The sequence below is a fragment of the Aphidius gifuensis genome, linkage group LG1, assembly GCF_014905175.1.
Source record: "Aphidius gifuensis isolate YNYX2018 linkage group LG1, ASM1490517v1, whole genome shotgun sequence".
Lineage (NCBI taxonomy): Eukaryota > Metazoa > Arthropoda > Insecta > Hymenoptera > Braconidae > Aphidius > Aphidius gifuensis.
In genome coordinates this window covers 20,055,612-20,075,435 of record NC_057788.1, presented here as the reverse complement: position 1 = coordinate 20,075,435, position 19,824 = coordinate 20,055,612, and the positions used below count along the sequence as shown (strand labels likewise).

Below are 19,824 nucleotides of genomic sequence, written 5' to 3'. Positions count from 1 at the left end.
AAAAAAATTTCAGAAAGCTAAATGTCCACTTTAAATTAATATTGGCAGTGCAGCTGTAATATAAAAACTAAAAAAAAAGAGAGACGTCTAGGAGAGAGAAGAAAAATAATTGTAAAGTTTTATACCAACTGAACGTAAGAAATCTGGTCGATTTGATAAAAACTGATAAAAACGCAAAGACCGTAAATATCAATTATGCTTTAAATATATATTACCGCAACGAAAAAACCTGATTTTTTTTTAAAAAAAAGCTCGACATTGATCTATGGGATCATTACTAAACCTCAGCATCCTCATTCAACTCTATCATATTTTAATTAAATTTCTAAAAGATTAGAGACAGAAGGGGACAAAATATTTGATGTATAATAAGGCACGGTAGTAGTTACCCTGGTAGAAATATTTCTCCGCCATTACTCCGGCTTTCTTCGGCATTACTCCGTTTTTGGCCCATTTCCGGAGAAATTACTCGGGCATGAGATTAATGTCGGAAAAATAAATCTGCCACTACTTTTATACCGGAATAATTTCTCCGCCATCAACCTCATGTCGGAGTAATTTCTCCGGAAATGGGCCAAAAACGGAGAAATGCCGGAATAATGCCGGAGTAATATTTCTACCAGGGTAACTCTCATAATCACACATATTCTCATCAACACAAATACGTTTCTTTCTCATACTTGACTGGCACTACCGCGCCTCTTGATAAATAAGTAAACAAACATACTGAAAAACTAAAAAAAAATAACCTTTTAAATATTAAAAAAAAATTAAGACTCAACTAAAACTAAATAAAGATAATTTGTATTAAAACAAAACCAAAAGAAATTTTTTTTACAATTTATTTATTGTCAATTTTGATCCCCAATTTCTTTTTCTTAAAAAGTATATACAAATATCTACTGAATGTTGTTCCTCAACTGAACAATAGTTATCACGTGAAATTGGTATTTATTTATTTTTTTTTCTTTCACACGTTGATTTTTATGCCATCTAGGTTTATTGTTGTAAAAAAAGAGTGAGTGTTGTTTTTTTAATAAATATAAACATGATTCTAAACATGATGATAGTTTAATATGTGGTCTAATAATTGTATTATTTCTATCAAATGATTGTCCATTTAGTTCAGCTGCTTTTTTATCATTTTCATATGTATTAACTTCATCTTTATTAATTGCACTATTAAGTGGTATTGGTAATGGTAATAAATATTCTGGTCTATATGAATATTTTACTTTACCAGAACTACTATATTCTTCAACTTTAAATTTAAAACAATCAATTGTTGACGATTTGATGAAAAACCAGGATGTCCACGTGATATTAAATTTTCAAACATTCTTGGTGATATACCTTGACGATTATAATCTTCATTATTTAATTTAATTTATTATTATTTGGTTCGATTGAATATTTACCAGATAATAAACCACAACCAAGTTTTGATATTTGTGTATCGAAATTATTTGCTGGATCATTATAATTATCATTAAATATATTAACTGATTCATCAACTTATTTTTTAATAAAATCTGGTATTATAAATAATGTTTGCATAACACAATTTAAATAACATAAATTACCAAGATTATTTAAACCAGTATAACCAGCACCATAAATTGGTATTAATTTACTTGATGCTTCTTGTAATGCAACCCATTCACCAAATTTTTGATTTAAATCAAGCTCAAGTTCAACCATTGATTTTTCAGTTTTATCCATATTTGAAATACTGATACCCTAATGTGATAAATGTATTATTAAATTTGGATCATCAACCATATCATTTTCATCATATGAATAAACATCACCATTACCTTTTTTTGTTATTGTACCTAATTTAACAGCAAGTGGATAACCAGTTGTACGATAATGCTTAATTACATGATCATTAATCATTACCACCAGTACCATTAAAAAATTTACGTCCACATAATATACTACCATCAGTTAAATTTAACCATAAATTTTGTGTCAAATCACATTTTTCACATTTCCAATTACTTGGTGGTATTTTTTTACCATTATTTAATTGTGGCAATGTTGTTGCATGTCTAAAAATTCAAAAAAACAAATAAATATTTATTCTTAAACTTATTATTATTTTTTTGTATAATTACTTTGTTATTATTCTTGCTTTACCACCCCATGTACCAGCTAATGCTTCTCTTTCAGCAATTTTAATTGCTGATTCAGCTTCTAATATTCCAGTAATCTATTTTATTATCTGTAAAATTAATTTTGATATGTTTATTTATATTTCAATTTGTATATTATTATTAGCGTTATTTATTTATACCTGTTCTGGTAAATCAACTGATGGATATATCATACTTGTAAAATTTGGTAACATTATTATTTCATAAGTTTCATTATATTTAACAAAGTCACGACTAAAAACAAGAAATGTTTTCAAACTGATGAATAATCCATTTGGTGATTCCTTGAATAATATAAATTAAATAATTTATAAATGTTTTTTTTTCATGTTTAGAAGTATAAATTAAATAATTTATAAATTTTTTTTTTTTCATGTTTAGAAGTATTTATAAATTCATTATTTTTAAACAATTATTTTACCGGTGTATCAAATGAAAATACACTTTCATCCTTGTAAATTTATAAAATGATAATTTATAAAATAATAAATAAATAAATGAACAAATGATACATACCTTAAATATTTTCGGTGGATGTTTTGTATGTATATATAAAATAAAATATATTTGTCATGAGATGCTGAATTTCTTGATGACATTTTTCAGGACCATATTGACAAGCAACTCTTGAATGTTTTTTATATGCTGTCAAGAATCATGAGTGCATTTTGGGATTTTTTTTACTGAACTATGAGCTCATCATAAACAATATTCATTTATATTATTTATTTATATATTTATGTTGTTTATGTTGTTTATTTTTTTTCTTACATTTAACTGCATTTGACGTGAGAGTCAACATATTCTGGAGGTTATGTTATGAATGAATATAAATAAAATAATAATAAAATTATGCAGTGCAGCCAATATAGCAACACAAAAAAAGAGAAAAGAAATAATTGCAAAGTTTACCATTACCAACTGAACGGAAGAAATCTGGTCGATTTGAGAAAAATGAAAAGACCGTAAATATCAAAATTATGCTTTAAATATAATTGAGCAACGGAAAAATCTGATTTTTTTTTTAAAAAAAAGCTCGACATCGATTTATGGGATCATTACCAAACCTCAGCATCCTCATTTAACTCTATCATATTTTAATTAAATTTCTAATAGATTCGCGACGGAAGGGGACAAAATATTTGATGTATAATAAGGCACGGTAGTAGTAGTTAAAATCTCATCTCACACATATTCTCATCAACACACATAAACTTTCTTTCTCATACTTGACTCGAGGCACTACCGTGCCTCTTGATTACAAAATTGTACATCATTAAATTAATACATTTTTTTTTTCAAATACGTCATTAAGTCAATGACATTGTGTATTAAAAAAAAAATCAAAAACTATTGCATTCACTACTAAATTAATTATCACCTTATCAAAGGATTAATTAAGGTAAATAAATATTCATAATTTTAACAATTACAGCTATAAAACTATCTCGTGTATCAATTGTATTTTAACATGTTGCATCAGATTCAATATTATTTGGCTTTAGATATAATTTTATTTATGTAGATTTTACAAGTAAATCATCAATTGGTTATTTTTGTTTATTTTATTATTCCGGTTGTAATAGGTTCAAGTTCGTCATTATTTTTTCATTTTAATATATATTTTCAGAGTTTACTTAAAATGAGTCTAAAAAGAATATGTGTTGAAGAAGACTAACAAACCTCTGATGATGGTGACAAAGATCAAAATAAAGTTGTTATCAATTCACTGGATTATGACTCATTAGCAAAAATCATTATGCTGCTGCCAATACCAGAGAGGATAGACATGGAAAAAAATATGTATAAACATCAAAAAAAAGTTTTTTTTTATTTGTGAATGGAATATCAATGTTTCTATTATTAATTTTTAAATTTGATATGTTCTATTCTAGTTTGTACCAGATGAAAAGAGGCTGTCTACTAGCTTCCCGAGGAACGAAGTTAATATATATCTTTATATACCTTTATATATTCACATATAACTTTATAAAATTTTATAAAATTTTATATAATTTTATATAATTATATAAAAATTTGTAGAATTTTTAAACTCTCTATATATAATTATATACAACTTTATACGGTTATATACAGCTATATATAATTTTATAAAGTTATATATAAATGTGTACAAAGTTGTGAACGATTTGTGTATAAGTATTTATAATTATATAAAGCTATATATTTCTATATGTAGCTGTATAAAGTTTCATATAGTTTTATAAAAGTATATAAACTTGTATATGAATATACGAAGATATTTTTACCCAAGGAACGATCGTTATAAAGGTATATAAAGTTATATATAGTTATATACAATTGTATGAAGATATATACAATTGTATATGACTATATATAACTTTGTATACCTTTATAAGGTTATATATAGCTATATATAGCAGTATAAATAAGTTTTATACATGTACAGTTTTATATAATTATATGAACCTTTATAGAACATAATATTTATAAATTAGTGAACCAAAGTTACAAATAATAATATAGAGCGAGTTCATATATTCGCTGGCTTCTTTAATTGGAATAATGTGTTCTATTCGGATTCCAACAGCATCATGAACGGAAATGATAGGTTACTATCGAAAAAAAGGTCAATAAGTATAATAAGTATGTAAGCAAAGAAGGTATAATAAGGTAAATAGAGTGTCCACGGAAAAAAAATTTCATCAAATTTTACTATGCTGCCACATTACCAAAGAACTATCTTTTGACTATTAAAAAATTTACTATCATTTTAACGAAAAAAAACAATTGTAGTTCTGAAAAATTAAAATGTACCATAGCAATTTTCTTACGTTTTTTTTTGCTATTTCCCGATGAAAAAATTACAGCGCATAAAGAAATTTTTACAGAAACCATATTTAAAATAATCCAGCCTAAAAATTACATTGCACCATAGCAAAAAATATTTTTTTTTTTTTTGCTTTGTATATTTATAAAATTTACTCTGCTGTTGTGGACAAAATTAAAATGATCCTCTGAAAATTTACAATGTCGCATAGTAATTTTAATAACTTAATAACATATTTAAAATTACAATGGGGCATAGCAAATTGATGACGGACTCAGAAATGTCAACTGCCCCCACTTTTTAGTCGACTGCGCAGGCGTGACTTTTGCTTGTTGATGTAAAGCAAATAAATTTTTGTATTCACATGCGTTATCGTGGCGCATCGGGTACTGCGTCGGGTTGGTAACCGAAAGGTATGGGGTTCAAGTCCTGAGCGTGGACAGTTTTTTATGTCTAAATTTTGCGTTTGACCATTTTAAAATACAGTTACATATACATTTATACAATTTTATATACCTTTATACACTTGTATAAAATTTTATAAAAGTAATAGTTATTGATCTTTATATAAAACTTTATACAATTTATATAGTTATATAAAGTTTTATACAACCTGTTATATATAGCTTTATAAATAAAGTGGCAATATAAAACCATATATAACTTTATACAACTTTATAAAATTTTATATAATTATATAAAGTTATATATAAATTTCGTTCCTCGGGTTGGTATGACATTAAAAAATACAAATGTGAATCATCAATTGGACGTAGTTATGATAACCGTTTGTTGACACAATCATACCTCGAGAAAATATTATTAAGATGTGGTAATTATTTAAAACAATTGTCTCTATCAGTTGTTTGCCATTCAAGTATAATGTCATTTGTTGGTGATCATTGTAAAAATTTAACAACTTTGGATGTAAATTTGATGAAAATTCCTTGATTGATAATGCTGATCACTTTGTTCAAGCATTTTTACAGTTGAATAAATTGTTTTAACACTTTATCATCTAATAATATAAAAACATTGTATTTTTTTCATGAATTATTATTAAATTGACAATTTTCATGTTAATTACCTGACTTGACAAAATTATATAAATCTTTAGTCCACATCTGTAATCAAGTTTAACTAAATCTCGTTCAGTAAAACCATAAAGAATAAATCATTTTTCTGTGTCAATTTTTGAATTATGTTCCTCTTGTTATTAAAACTAAAAATCATCATCAATTTATTATATTGTTTTTGTTATATTCATTTATTTATTTTAATAAGAGTTAACCTGTTATTGGAATAAAATTCTTGATCATACAGATAGCCCTCATTACAATCATCTCGAGTGACAATATTTTTTTCTCTATCAACAAGTTTATCTTTTTTAAAAACAATTGTATCTTGATTAAAATCAGAGTCAACTTCAACTTTTTTCTATAGTGGATTTGATGGTTTTTCTTTTGCCTATAATAAATTAAATTTTAGTAAACAAAATAATTTAATAAATTACTTTTTTTTGTTACCAAAATGTATGCATTTATTTTTATCTTGATATCACGTATTTCGAGATCACATTTCCAAGCCATTGCTTTTTTATCTTTAACTCCAAATATTCTAGCAGAAGGTAAAGTTTGATTGAATGTCATATATCCACCAGCAACCTGTTGATAAAAAAACATTATGATTATTTGAATATTTACAATTTATTAAAATTTTTTTTGGTCAATTACTTGATTAACTAAATTCAGAATCATTTGTTCACTCTTGTTCAGCTCAGTAGTGTCAATTGTTGTCAAGGATTTTGTTCCACTTGGAAAATAAAATATCAATTAATATTATATGCAGCTTGAATAAATAAATTTAATAATATTTCTTACATGCAAAGTAAATGAAGCGTGTTTCCTTGAGAATACTGTTTGAAATTTTATGCATATCAGCTGCATTTAATTCATCAGAAGATGGATAATCATTTAGCATGATCAATTTTGTTTTCAATGACCTAAAAAATATTACCACAATATTATAAACTTTAATATTATAAACCACAATATTATAAATTTTTTTCTGTATTTGTATAATTATTGTTTGATATTTACCTTATACATTCTTTGTAACTTCAACAGCAGTATGAAGTGTCTTAATCCAATTATTGTTGTGACAATTTTTGGGTTTTAATTTATTTATATTTTTTATTGTATTAAGTGATACTGTTTGAACTGGCTGAAACTCTTCAATGTGATTAAAATTATTCTGGGCTGCATCAGAACCCATTACAATGATGCCAACTTTATTCTCTAGGTCTCTAGTCTTCATGCCTGCTCTATCTGATTAGCAGTATGTCATATGGCAGCGAAAGTTTAAAAATGGCGTAGCGATGCTGCGCGCACCATACCTTGTTTTTTATCATTTCCTGTGATTTCTAGGGCCTCTCATTATTATTACTAATCAAAATAATAGTTGTATGAAACGACTCATGTTAAAGATTGTAAGTACATTAGTTAACAAATTACTATTGGCAAGCACAACTGTAGTTGCGTACGCTGGTTATTGAGCAGGATTGTTTTGCCAATATTTTTGAATCTTTGCTGCGATCTGCGATACTGCAAGTCAGTATTAAACGTATGACATTGTCAGACATTATCGTCAAACTATCCAACGCTGAACACTGCCTCAAAATATTGCGGTAAAACGTTTGGATATTGCTTTATATTTTATTGTTGTGTGTGTGCTACTACGAAGTTGCCATATTTTATTAAAGAAAAAAACCAATCAACGAATTTTGAACTCTTCAATTGTCAGTATTTGTAATCATTGTTGAAATAATACCTATACAATAATAATACATAATACATAAATAACAGTATTTTATAAGAATATTATCGATACATAGTGTATTAGCTTTCAGTGTCTGTACTTTTTACCAAGTTGAACCCAGATGCGATCTGAAATACTTCCGCGAATCTCCAGTCAGTATTTCAGATCACAGTGTGATAAAAATTATTCATCAATCAACTAGTTATTGAATTTGTAGCTATTGTTGAAATAATATTTATAAAATAATTATAAAATAATAATATTTATTGATGATAGTAATATATAGAGCTTTTAGTGACCCTAATTTATACCAAGTTGAATCCCGATGCGATCTGAAATACTTCCAAGAATCTCCAGTCGGTATTTCAGATCATAGTGTGACAAAAATTATTCATCAATCAACTAGTTATTGAATTTGTAGCTATTGTTGGAATAATATTTATAAAATAATTATAAAATAATAATATTTATTGATGATAGTAACTAGTTATTGAATTTGTAGCTATTGTTGAAATAATATTTATAAAATAATTATAAAATAATAATATTTATTGATGATAGTAATATATAGAGCTTTTAGTGCCTCTAATTTATACAAAGTTAAGTCTCGATGCGATCTGAAATACTTCCACGAATTCCCAGTCAGTATTTTAGATCATAGTGTGACAAAAATTATTTACCAATCAACTAGTTATATTAAATTTGTAGCTATTGTTGGAATAATATTCATAAAATAATAATATTCATTGATGATAACCATATATAGAGCTTCTAGTGCCTCTAATTGATACAAAATTAAAGACCGCAGCAAGAAAATAATTGGTGTATATACCGAAAAACCTAGCTTCAGACAGTATTTTAGATCGCAGTAAAGTGACTATTGATAGATGGCGTAAGACACCTGCGTGCGCCGTTTGTTGATAAATTTTTTAAAAAGATGCCTTCGTAATGGTGAATTAACGGCCTTGCCACTAAAATCGGTATCACTCTGAACTATATAAATTTCTAATGGATTTGTTATTTTTTTATTTCACTTATATTTTTAAAATTATTTTTTTATTTTTTATTTTTTTGGTAATACAATCATTCATGAATTGATTGATTATTTTTACTTTTAAGCTGAATGTTTAAGGTTGATTCCGAATATCTGAATTATTGATAGACTTTCGATTTTTTTGGCTTATTTTCTAAATGAAATAATTATCTATAGTGTGAATTTTTTTGAATTTTTTCTTGTTTGCTTTTTTCGAGATATTTACTGTCAAAGTTGACAACTTTAACACACAAGGTATACGCGTTACCTCATGTTTTTACAAATAACTTTTTTTTGTGTTGATTCAAAACTGTACATTTACTATCAGATTGTAGCCCTAGACAAGACAAAATTTTGATAATTATTTCAATTTTTTCTTCTTTTTCTTTTAATAAATATTTAACTTTTAAACTTCTAAATTTTGCTAGATCCGCGGCACACTGACATGAACACAAGCATGGTTTTGGCGTACGACGTAAACTTTGTTTGCTAGTGTGTTGCCGCGCACACACATACTACTAAAGAACTTGGTTTTTTCATCAGCGGCGCCACAAAAATTTCAGGACACGGGAATAAAAAATAGCGTTATTAATATACGTGCCCTTCGTGGCATAAATATTGGTATGGCGATGGGACTTGGAAGCAACCTTAAACAAAAGAAGTGAAATAATATACAAAATCAAAAATATAATTTTTGTAAAAAACAAACTCGTTAAAGTTGTTCTTTACGTTAGCTTAGTACTACTGTATATACTAAATTTTTATTCAATTTAACAAAAAAAAATAAAAAGTTCAAACAAACGATGATAATTAATTTAAGAGAATTAAAGCTGCCTGTGTTTGAAAAATAAAATCGAAATAAAAAAAGATCACGTTTTATCCTTATTACACAAACAAACTTTAACGCCGCGGTTTTCTTCACAATTCCAAGATTAGGTTTTTCAGACGAAAACTTTCCAGCAAAGATGCAATTTGATAATCAACAATCTCACTATTTTGCATATATCTTGTTATTGGATTAACTTTTCAGCTTGTCTTCAGAGGAGCTTGATATTAGATTTTTTGGTATTTGCAGGGTATTTCATATAAATTTTTTTGGAAACGTAAATTATATTTCTGTTTTTCTGTATTTTTTTGATAACTCCACCTTTCATTATAGTTATCACAACACTAGTACAGCTGTAATTGAGTTGCTGATGAATAACAATCAATAAATCAATCAATGCAAACGACAAATATTCTTGTTTACCTGAGATAGACATAAAGAAAAGATTTTTTAATTTCTTCATTTTCAATTTAAAATAGGCTATTTTGGAGTTACATGACATATTTGAGTCCTCTTAAAGAAAAAATTTGTCAGCTGTACCTGATTAATAATCAAAAAAAATTTTTGTCAAATACGCCCTCGTAGAAATATTTCTCCGACGTTTCTCCAACTTTTTTCCGCCATTTCTTCAACCTGAAATTTACTCCAACTTTTTTTCAACTTCTTTTCAACTTTTCTCCAACCATGGGTCATTTTTGTAAAAAGGTGGAGAAAGTTGGAAAAAAGGCGGAGAAAGTTGGAAAAAGTTGGAGAAATATTTCTACCAGGGCGTGCATACGATATCTGTTTTCTAATAATTTGACGTTTCTATTGAAAAATTATTTATTCGCATGTGATACAATATCGAGTCTTAGATAAAAGTATTGTCGATTATTTTGAATGGACATATCATGAAATTATATTAAGTCTTAGCTGTCTGTCAACCTGATCTTGGAATTGTGAAGAAAACCGCGGCGTTAAAGTTTGTTTGTGTAATAAGGATAAAACGTGATCTTTTTTTATTTCGATTTTATTTTTCAAACACAGGCAGCTTTAATTCTCTTAAATTATTTATCATCGTTTGTTTGAATTTTTCATTTTTTTTTGTTAAATTGAATAAAAATTTAGTATATACAGTAGTACTAAGCTAACGTAAAGAACAACTTTAACGAGTTTGTTTTTTACAGAAATTATATTTTTGATATTGTATATTATATTTATCAACAAGGCTATTCAGCCAACTGAGCACTTAAAAAACTTAAAAAACTTAAAAATCTAGGGATTTGTGGTGTGGAAAAATATGGTGTAAATTAGATTTAAGTTTTTTAAGTTTTTTAAGCTTTTTAAGTTTTTTAAGCTTTTTAAGCCTTGATATGAAAAAGTTTTATATGAATTAGATTTTTAGTTTTTCAATTTTTTTACCGAAAAAAAATAAATTCTGAAAATTGAGTGGCTAAGTGAAAAATTTAGCCGTTAAACATAGATAGATATTGTTTTTTTTTTTCTGTAATTGAGACTAAGTGATAAAGATATAGCTAAGTAAAAAATATAGCTAAGTAAAAGATGTACATAAGGCAAAGATTAAGCTGGTAAAATTATGTAGATATTGTATGTTTGGCTATAATTGAGACTAAGTACAACATCTAGCTAAATTAAAAATATAGCTAAGTAATTTCTAATTATAGCCAAACACATAATTTAATCAGCTCAATTTTTCCCTCAGCTACATCTTTTCCTTAGCAAGATTTTTTTTTTAGCTAGATTTTTTACTTAGCTTTAATTATAACTCAAAATGTTATTAATATAAAATTTCTTCATATAAAGGCTGAAAAAACCTAAAAAACTTAAAAAACTTGAAACACTTAAAAAACTTAAAACACCTAAATCTAATTTACACATTTTTTTTCCACACCACAAATCCCTAGATTTTCAAGTTTTTTAAGATTTTTAAGTGCTTAGTTGGATGGATAGCCTTGTCGTATATTTATTGTTGTTATTTGTTGTTATGAAAATTGACAGGTAAAGGCAGGTGGCTACAGTCACGACGCCAGAAGGCCGTGAGAATAACAAAAATAAATTGCGCTAAAACTTATTGCGCATGTTGATAATTAATTTTGTAATTACTCATCGAAAATAATTGATTAAAATTATTTAGGCAATTTACTAAACTCTAATATCGATTGACTAAACTTAATTGAGTGATTTCCTATCGAATAGAACCATAATTTTAATTTTTCCATAATACTGCCAGCTAGCTATATAGTCACTTTTAATTAGCAATTACCAAATTAACTATTGTTTACTAAACTCTAATTTTAATTGACTAAACTTGACCAAACATTAATCTATCCAGCAGGCAATAAACGAAGTAATTACCAAATTTTTTCCAACTAAGTATATTGAGCCAGTACATCGTGATACTTTAACAATTATCTTCTTTATCAAATTACTAACTGGTGCTGTTGACTGTCCTGACCTCTTATCTGACGTCAGGTTAAGAACACTTGCAACCAAACTTCGTAATGTATCACCGTTTTATACCACAGCTGGACCATGCGTGTCATCAATTATTCCACCTTTAGACAATATGATAAATCTTACTAATAATGTATGCCGTAAAACATCACTGTTCAATAATATTATGTTATTATTATTATTATTATTATTATTATTATTATTATTATTATTATTATTATTATTATTATTATTATTATTATTATTATTATTATTATTATTATTATTATTATTATTATTATTATTATTATTATTATTATTATTATTATTATTATTATTATTATTATGTATTATTATTATTATTATTATTATTATTATTATTATTATTATTATTATTATTATTATATTATTATTATTATTATTATTATTATTATTATTATTATTATTATTATTATTATTATGGACGATCGGTCCATTATTGTGTTGCCAAGATTGGCAGTCTTGTCTTGGCCAACGTCTGGCCATTAATTGGCTGGCCATTCAATGGCCGCCATTCATCGGCCAATTCATGGTAAATGCATTGCTGGCCATTTAATGGCTGCCGTTCATTGGCCGATCCTTGGCAAATTCATGGCTGGCCATTTAATGGGTACCATTCATCGGCCAATTCATGGCAAATTCATGGCTGGCCATTTAATGGCTACCGTTCATCGGCCAATTTAATGACTGCCGTTCATCGGCCAATTCATGGCAAATTCATGGCTGGCCATTAATGGCTACCAACCATCAGCTAATTTTTGACAAAAAAAAAAACAAGACAATAGAAAAAAAAAAATCAACAATGGAGCATTAAAATTAGATGAATAAATAAATATATTTGTATTTGAATAATCATCTTCAAAAAAGTCTACCAAGTCTACGAGTGAACTTAATTACTACAAGAGAACGAAAAACTTCCGAAATATATATATCGCGCTCGTGGCTCAGTTAGTTAAAGCATAGGTTTAGTGTAGGTTTAGGTTTTCGGTCGAGAGTTCGCGCCCGGCGAGAGGCAGGAAAAAAAAAACATTTATTATAAAAAAAAACAGAGTTGGACTCGATAATCTATATATGCAATTGAAAAAAAAAATATTTTTTTTATTTTTATTTATAAAAAAATTGATTTCGCAAGTAATGGGCCAATCTTGGCAAATGTTAATGGGCGAATCTTGGCAAATTTTAATGGGCCAATCTTGGCAAATGTTAATGGGCCAATAATGGCAGCCAATATTAGAATGGTGTAACGCGCCAGGCCCGGCGTATGAGTGGCCCATTAATGGCAGCCCATTAATGGCAAAATTTCGCCATGCATCGGCCGTTGCATGGCCGTGTTGTAGTCTCCTACACGGGAATGTTAAATAACAGCGAATCAAATGTTTCGGAGAGATGCCTCATTCTTATTTTTATAGTAGAATCCAATTCTTCAATAAATTCCATCTCATAATAAGCATCTAAGAACAATATTCTGTACTTGACAATTATAGTTCTCGGTACGAAATATTTTGTTTGTTATCTCGTCCGCAGTGATTAATCGAAACTAATTATGTTATGCTGAATTGGTTGCTTTTCATTAAGCGTTATTGGTAACAATTCTTGTACAATTGCAATGAAAGTACTGTTTTTATAAAGAAAACATTTGATTACACCAAACAATCCCCACTTTTCCAAGCTATACATGACTTTTTTCTCTAGTATATTCTTTAGATGTCGAAGCATTCTCACCAATTTTTATTCATGCATATCTTTCATATATTTTTTAAATCATGTTTTGATGAGGAATAGATTGACAGTTATTTATAGCAAGTACGTAGGAATAAGGAAGAGCTTTAAGCTGTAACGCACCGAGTAGTTTAATAGAATTACTTTCAGGTAATAATTGATTTTGTACAGTACTCTCAAAAACTTTAAAAAGATCATAATATTTTAAAGTATTGACAATTTTAACATCTACTTTGTTCGGATCATGATCTAAATGTGTTAAAAAATAAATACCATCTCCAAAAGCATAGCTGGACTAACCTTAAAGTTGACCTCAATTTTCAATAGATTAAAGAACATGAAAGAGCATAATGTACATTAAGAGTACATTCTTTAAGGTCATATAGAAATTGAAATCCTCAATACAGTATGGTTCATTTATTGGTAATGCCCCAGCTCGTGCAAAAGCGTTAGGACATATTGCACATAACGGTGACGTGCCATGTTTAGGATGTAAGGTTTGCCGTACATTCGACGATTTAAGTTTGAACGAAGCATTTAAAACTATTGATAATATAGAAAGAACAAATGAAGAATATCGTGACCGTTCCGATCTTCTTCATAATACTGAAAAATGTGCTTTGGCTGGTCTTATCGATTTCGACATTGTCAAGCATACAGTATTTGATTATATGCATGCGGTCTTACTCGGGATGATGAAAAGATTTCTAAGTAATCTTGTTACTGGCAAAGACAATATAAATTGTAAACTTAGTGACGTAAATATCAATATCATAAATATCCGATTGAATTTAATTAAAGAATATTGCCCAATAGAGATTGCTCGGAAACCAGAAGATATAACAAAATTTAAATCAATGAAAGCAACAGAATTACGCTATACCTAATTCTGTTATATACAGGAGTAGTTGCTTTTCGTGATATTATTAATCCCGCTTCGTATTTTCATTTGTTGATTCTTTCGTGTGCTATTCGTCTTCTTACTTCACCTACCGTGTCTGATCAAAGTATTAATCTTGCTGAAAATCTTTTGAAAACCTATGTTCAAAGCGCTGAAGAATTTTTTGGTCATACATTTCTTACCTATAACTATCATATTCTTCTTCATTTTTCCGAAAATGTTAAGAATTTCGGACCACTTGACGGTATTTCTGCGTTTTTCTGCATATGCAATATTCTGCAAAGACTTGTCGTAAACTGAATGAACATTTACAACAAATTATTGATAGACGAGCTGAGCAAAATATTCATTCGAAAAGTACTGCAAAATCGGGCAAAGTATTTAAATTACAGCCAGGTTAAAAGTGGACCTGTCAGATTCCTTGGCAACTAGAAATTAATTCAGGTGTTCAATATCAATCCCTTCAATTAGAGAAATTCAAAATTAATATAAATGATAAAGTTGATACAGTTGTGTTAAAAAATAGGGTTCCCGGTGTGATTCAAAATATCATCTTTATTAATGATACTTACTCATTTATAATCCAACTCTTTTCAATAGAAGCACAATCTTCTTTTAGAGTTTGTACGACATCCAAACTATTTCATGTTTTTCGTGTTTCGGGACCCACAAGTCAAAGAAATATCATTGATATAGATGATATTTATGGTAAATGCTTTCGAATGCCTTATTTTGATAATGCCAGCTATCAGCCAATATTAAATGAAAATATAGTTACTTTAATAACATCTACAATCATGTAGTTATCCTTGACACAACAAGGTTTAAATTAATTTAAACATTAAAACGGTAATTATGTTAGGAATTCAAGATATTCTTCGTGATATGTAATTTTTTTATACACGGAGAGAAATCCGCAGCAAATAATGCTGTAGAGTATCAAACAAATTTTACTGTAGTCTACTGGAAATTGAGAAGTTGCGTGGGGAGGCCACCAGGATCGACTAGAAGTTCCTACTACACTTCAGTAATTTTAATCAAAACAAAACAAAAAAACGTCACAAAAAATTAAATAAAACCTTATTATTTAAACATCAGAATAAAAATGTAACGTGTTTATTAATTTTAAAAAAATAAACCATTTTATAATTCATGAATAAAATAAAAACAATAAACTTTTTTAGAAGAGGTTAGGAACACACTTGATTTCCAATAAATATTCGTGTCATCTGGTGGAAAAACCTGCTGTACACTACAGTAATTTCTGGCATAAAGTATACCATTAACTCGAGACTTCCAAAAATTCCGGTAGACTACAGTAAAAAATTTAGATGAAATATAATAATAATCATTATAATAAGTGGGAATTAGTCGCTTTAATGACGTCAGCTATGATTTTTACGATACCACTACAGTAATATTTGCTGCGGATTTTTCTCCGTGTATTATTTTAAATTATACAATAATGAAAAATGAGTATAAAATTTTGTATTTTCATATATTTTTTCGTTATAAATTATTGTTATCTAGAACGATAATGCTATGAACGTTCAGTACTTGAAACAGGTAAAGATTTTGAAGCTAATAGAGCATCAGGATTTTTCCGTAATTTTTTTGGTTATACTATTAAGAAAAATACCCCCCGTCCGCAATCATTTCAGTTCATAAAGATGACGATTCTGACATAGTAGGAATCAGTGTGCCGATCAAGAAATACACACGTTATTTGAGACTAATAAACAGTGTGTGAATTTCCAAAATAATGTGTGAATATTAAATCATCGATAATACAGGGCCCTAAATTTAGTGCTATTGGATGGACAAAATAAAAATTATGGTAAATAGTTTATGTATGTGTATATATGCTATTCATATGTGGCTGTGTGTTTTCGACAGATTATTTATTTATTTCGTGTTGTTATTCTGCTATCACATGATAAATATTAAAACAATATATAGATAATACTCGATTAATAAAGATTAAGAAAGCATTGAAAACTACATATATCTTTTACTTAGAAAGTAAATGTAAATGAGTCGTATTTAACGTGCTACACTTCTTTTTTCATGAAAAAGTTTTTAACACGGTGTGCCTCACGTCTTGCTTTCTGTATTTCTAAACGTCAACTCCTTACAACTCATTTGCGACAGTCATGGATGTCGACTTTTCTAATGCGTTCAAACTGTACCCGATTTCTATTATAGCCCAGGGAAACCATGAAAAACCTGGGCAGTACAGCCGGCTTGCGCCTACCACTCGATACATGGCGTCGGTGGTCGGGTTCGAACCCGTGACCTCCCTGTCACAAAGCTCGAACCTTAACCGCAGTGCCATATCGGCTATGGCTTAGAAAGTAATAATTAATGTGTACGGTTTTTTTTTGGTTTTTCTTTAAATTGTGTTTTCCATTGTTTGTCAATTGTCATTGATTATTGATTTCAATTTAATTTAATTTGATTTTATATATTGATTATTAATTAAATTAATTTTTTGTTTTTTACGATTTGACTTGTACTGTTTTATTTTTTATTAAATCAAGTTTAATAATTTATTTTATTATTTTTATTTGTTTTATTATTATTTTTGATGTGTAAACATCTTTAGGCGCGGGTTGGGTATGGAGTAAAAGGAAAAAACATAGAGTTTAGACGTCAGATCCGGTAACGGATCCGGGCAGGAATCCATTTTCTGTCAGTCTACATTGCGCCTTGCAGCGCCATGGTAATCGGTCAGTAACCGTTACCATCAGGCGTTCTGTAGTATAGATGAATTTAAATGCGAGTATACTAAATATTTATAAATAAATTAAATATATAAATATTTATTATTATTATATATCCATATATGCGCCGTTGTTTTTATTAAGGCCAGGTGCTTAACTTCTAGTGACAAAATTGTGACTAGGTTTGCACCTCAAATTTTTGTCCCACGATAACAATTTTATTTTCAATTGAATAACTAAAAAAAATATATCAAAATGTTCAAAAAAATGGCACACGTGTCGGAAATTATGTCTCCAAGTGATGCAATAAGTCTAAATAATTTTAATTATTGTTTTTTTGACAGATTAGCTTGTCGGCCATCACTGAGATGTACACTCATTTTAGTAATGGCCGACAAACTAGTGTAAAAAAGGTTGACTTCATTATGACTTAATAATGACTTCACATCAAATGAAGTCATATTTTGAAACACAAAAATATGACGTTAAGTGAGGTGAAGTCACATTTTTTAGTGTACGTTTATATAGTCATATGAAGTCATATAAAGTCATATAATTATTATCATAAAATAGTCCTTAATGTATAAATATAAAAAAAAATTATTATGTGACGATGGCACTGCAATTTTCATAAGAATAATATTCAGCAGCCAATTTTTATAAGCCAAGTTTTTTTATAATTGAACAATTTATTATTTTTTTTTTGTATTAGAATTTTTTTATAAATAACAGGAAATATATTTTCCCAAGTGGAAAAAATATATATAGAATATATATAAAAAATATATGAAATATATATAGAGAATGTATGGATTTGGACATAGTTTTTCTATATATATTTCATATATATATTATATATATTCTATATATATTGTAATTATCTACCTAATTTAAAGTATCTCGATTGACAGCTTCTATTATTATTGTCTTGTCATTATGATTATTATGAAAATAAATTTTACTCCAAATTTTGTTTGTTTTTCTAGAAAATGTATGGATCTGCAGATACATGTACATATATGTTTTTGAATATATATATACACGGTGTATAAATATTTTATAAATACTTCAATAACATTTTTATAGAAATTCACGCATATATATTTAAAATATAAAATATAATTCATAAATATATAAATAAATAACTTTGGAAGTTTTTCTTTATATTTTTAATAAAAAAAAAAAGATTGTCATTTGGTTGTTGCTATGGAAATAAACAACAGCAATAAAACATATGCGCAGTAAGAAGTGAAGCAAATAGATGTACGTGAATAAAGCTATTTGTAATAACAATTTATTTTTAATAATCATTAGTCTAGTATTAGTAGTAAGTGGCTTGTCAATTGAAGTGAGAAGCAACAATGTGTAGACAAAGGAAATTTATTCGATCGAAATATGTAAGTAATTTGATCGTTAAAAATAATTTCTAAATAAATATAAGAATATAATAAAGGAAAAATAATAGGATAAATATATTTTTTACATTTATTTTATATACATTATATATATGGAATATATATAATCTATATTATGTAATATATGTATATTATATATATATTTTTCATTGATGTTTAGTTTTATTATAAACTTTAGATCTTTTTCGAGACTTGAATATAACACAAACTGTTTTTACATGACTGTAACTTGACCGGCTGACTATCAGTCGATTGTTTGCAATCAACATTCATTCATATATTTTTACGGAGGTGCTATAGACGCGAAGCGTTCTACCATAGTATTGTTTTTGTATATATATTTATATATAAATTTGTATGTATGTCAATGAAAATATATACAAAAATAAATTATGTAAGCTATAATATAAATAAAATAAAATCACTGTTTTTATCGGTTTCATGAATCGTTTATCTTTCTAATAAATAGATAAAAATCTCTCGAAGTACGGCAAGACGGTTATAGCAGCTGACGTTCCGAGTTTATCCGCTTGTGGCCGAGCGTATACCAGAGAGAGTGTACCAGAGAGAGTATACCAGAAAGAGTATACGTGACAGAGAGTATAGGAGAGCGTGTGACAGAGAGTATAGGAGAGCGTGTGACAGAGAGTAAACGCGAGCGCGTAACGCTAGCAGGGCCTCGAATTTTTTTGCTACCCTCCGTAAAGAAGTTTCACTTCAAAAATTGCACAAATAACATTGTTTTTTTTCAGTGTTTCAAAAAATCATAACTTTTATAATAATCAATATATTTCAATTCAAGATGATTATTTGAAAAGCTTAATGAAAAAGCTTTAGACACTATATCTTATATGCCGAATTTTTAATTTTATATGAATGCCCAGAGGTCTTCGAATAAATAAATTATCGTTTGTTTAGAAATAAACGTTTACGTAGTTTTCTAGCCG

General features: G+C 27.8%; 1 long non-coding RNA gene and 2 pseudogenes across 2 annotated transcripts; all 3 read right to left on the bottom strand.

Annotated features, from left to right (window-relative positions):
- Window positions 1-899: 899 nt before the first annotated feature.
- On the bottom strand, window positions 900-2,942 carry LOC122860387 (annotated as a pseudogene).
- Window positions 2,943-6,270: 3,328 nt separating this feature from the next.
- LOC122850951 lies at window positions 6,271-7,259 on the bottom strand. Of its 2 annotated transcripts, XR_006373668.1 has the most exons (4): window positions 7,071-7,259; window positions 6,852-6,973; window positions 6,705-6,783; window positions 6,442-6,635 (listed from the first exon to the last, which is right to left on the bottom strand). It is a non-coding gene; the product is annotated as an uncharacterized LOC122850951 (long non-coding RNA). The 2 variants fall into 2 exon arrangements; XR_006373669.1 differs by adding an exon at window positions 6,271-6,438 and having other exon boundaries at window positions 6,498-6,973.
- A 4,902-nt stretch (window positions 7,260-12,161) lies between these two features.
- Window positions 12,162-12,605, bottom strand: LOC122860380 (annotated as a pseudogene).
- Between the last annotated feature and the right edge of the window lie 7,219 nt (window positions 12,606-19,824).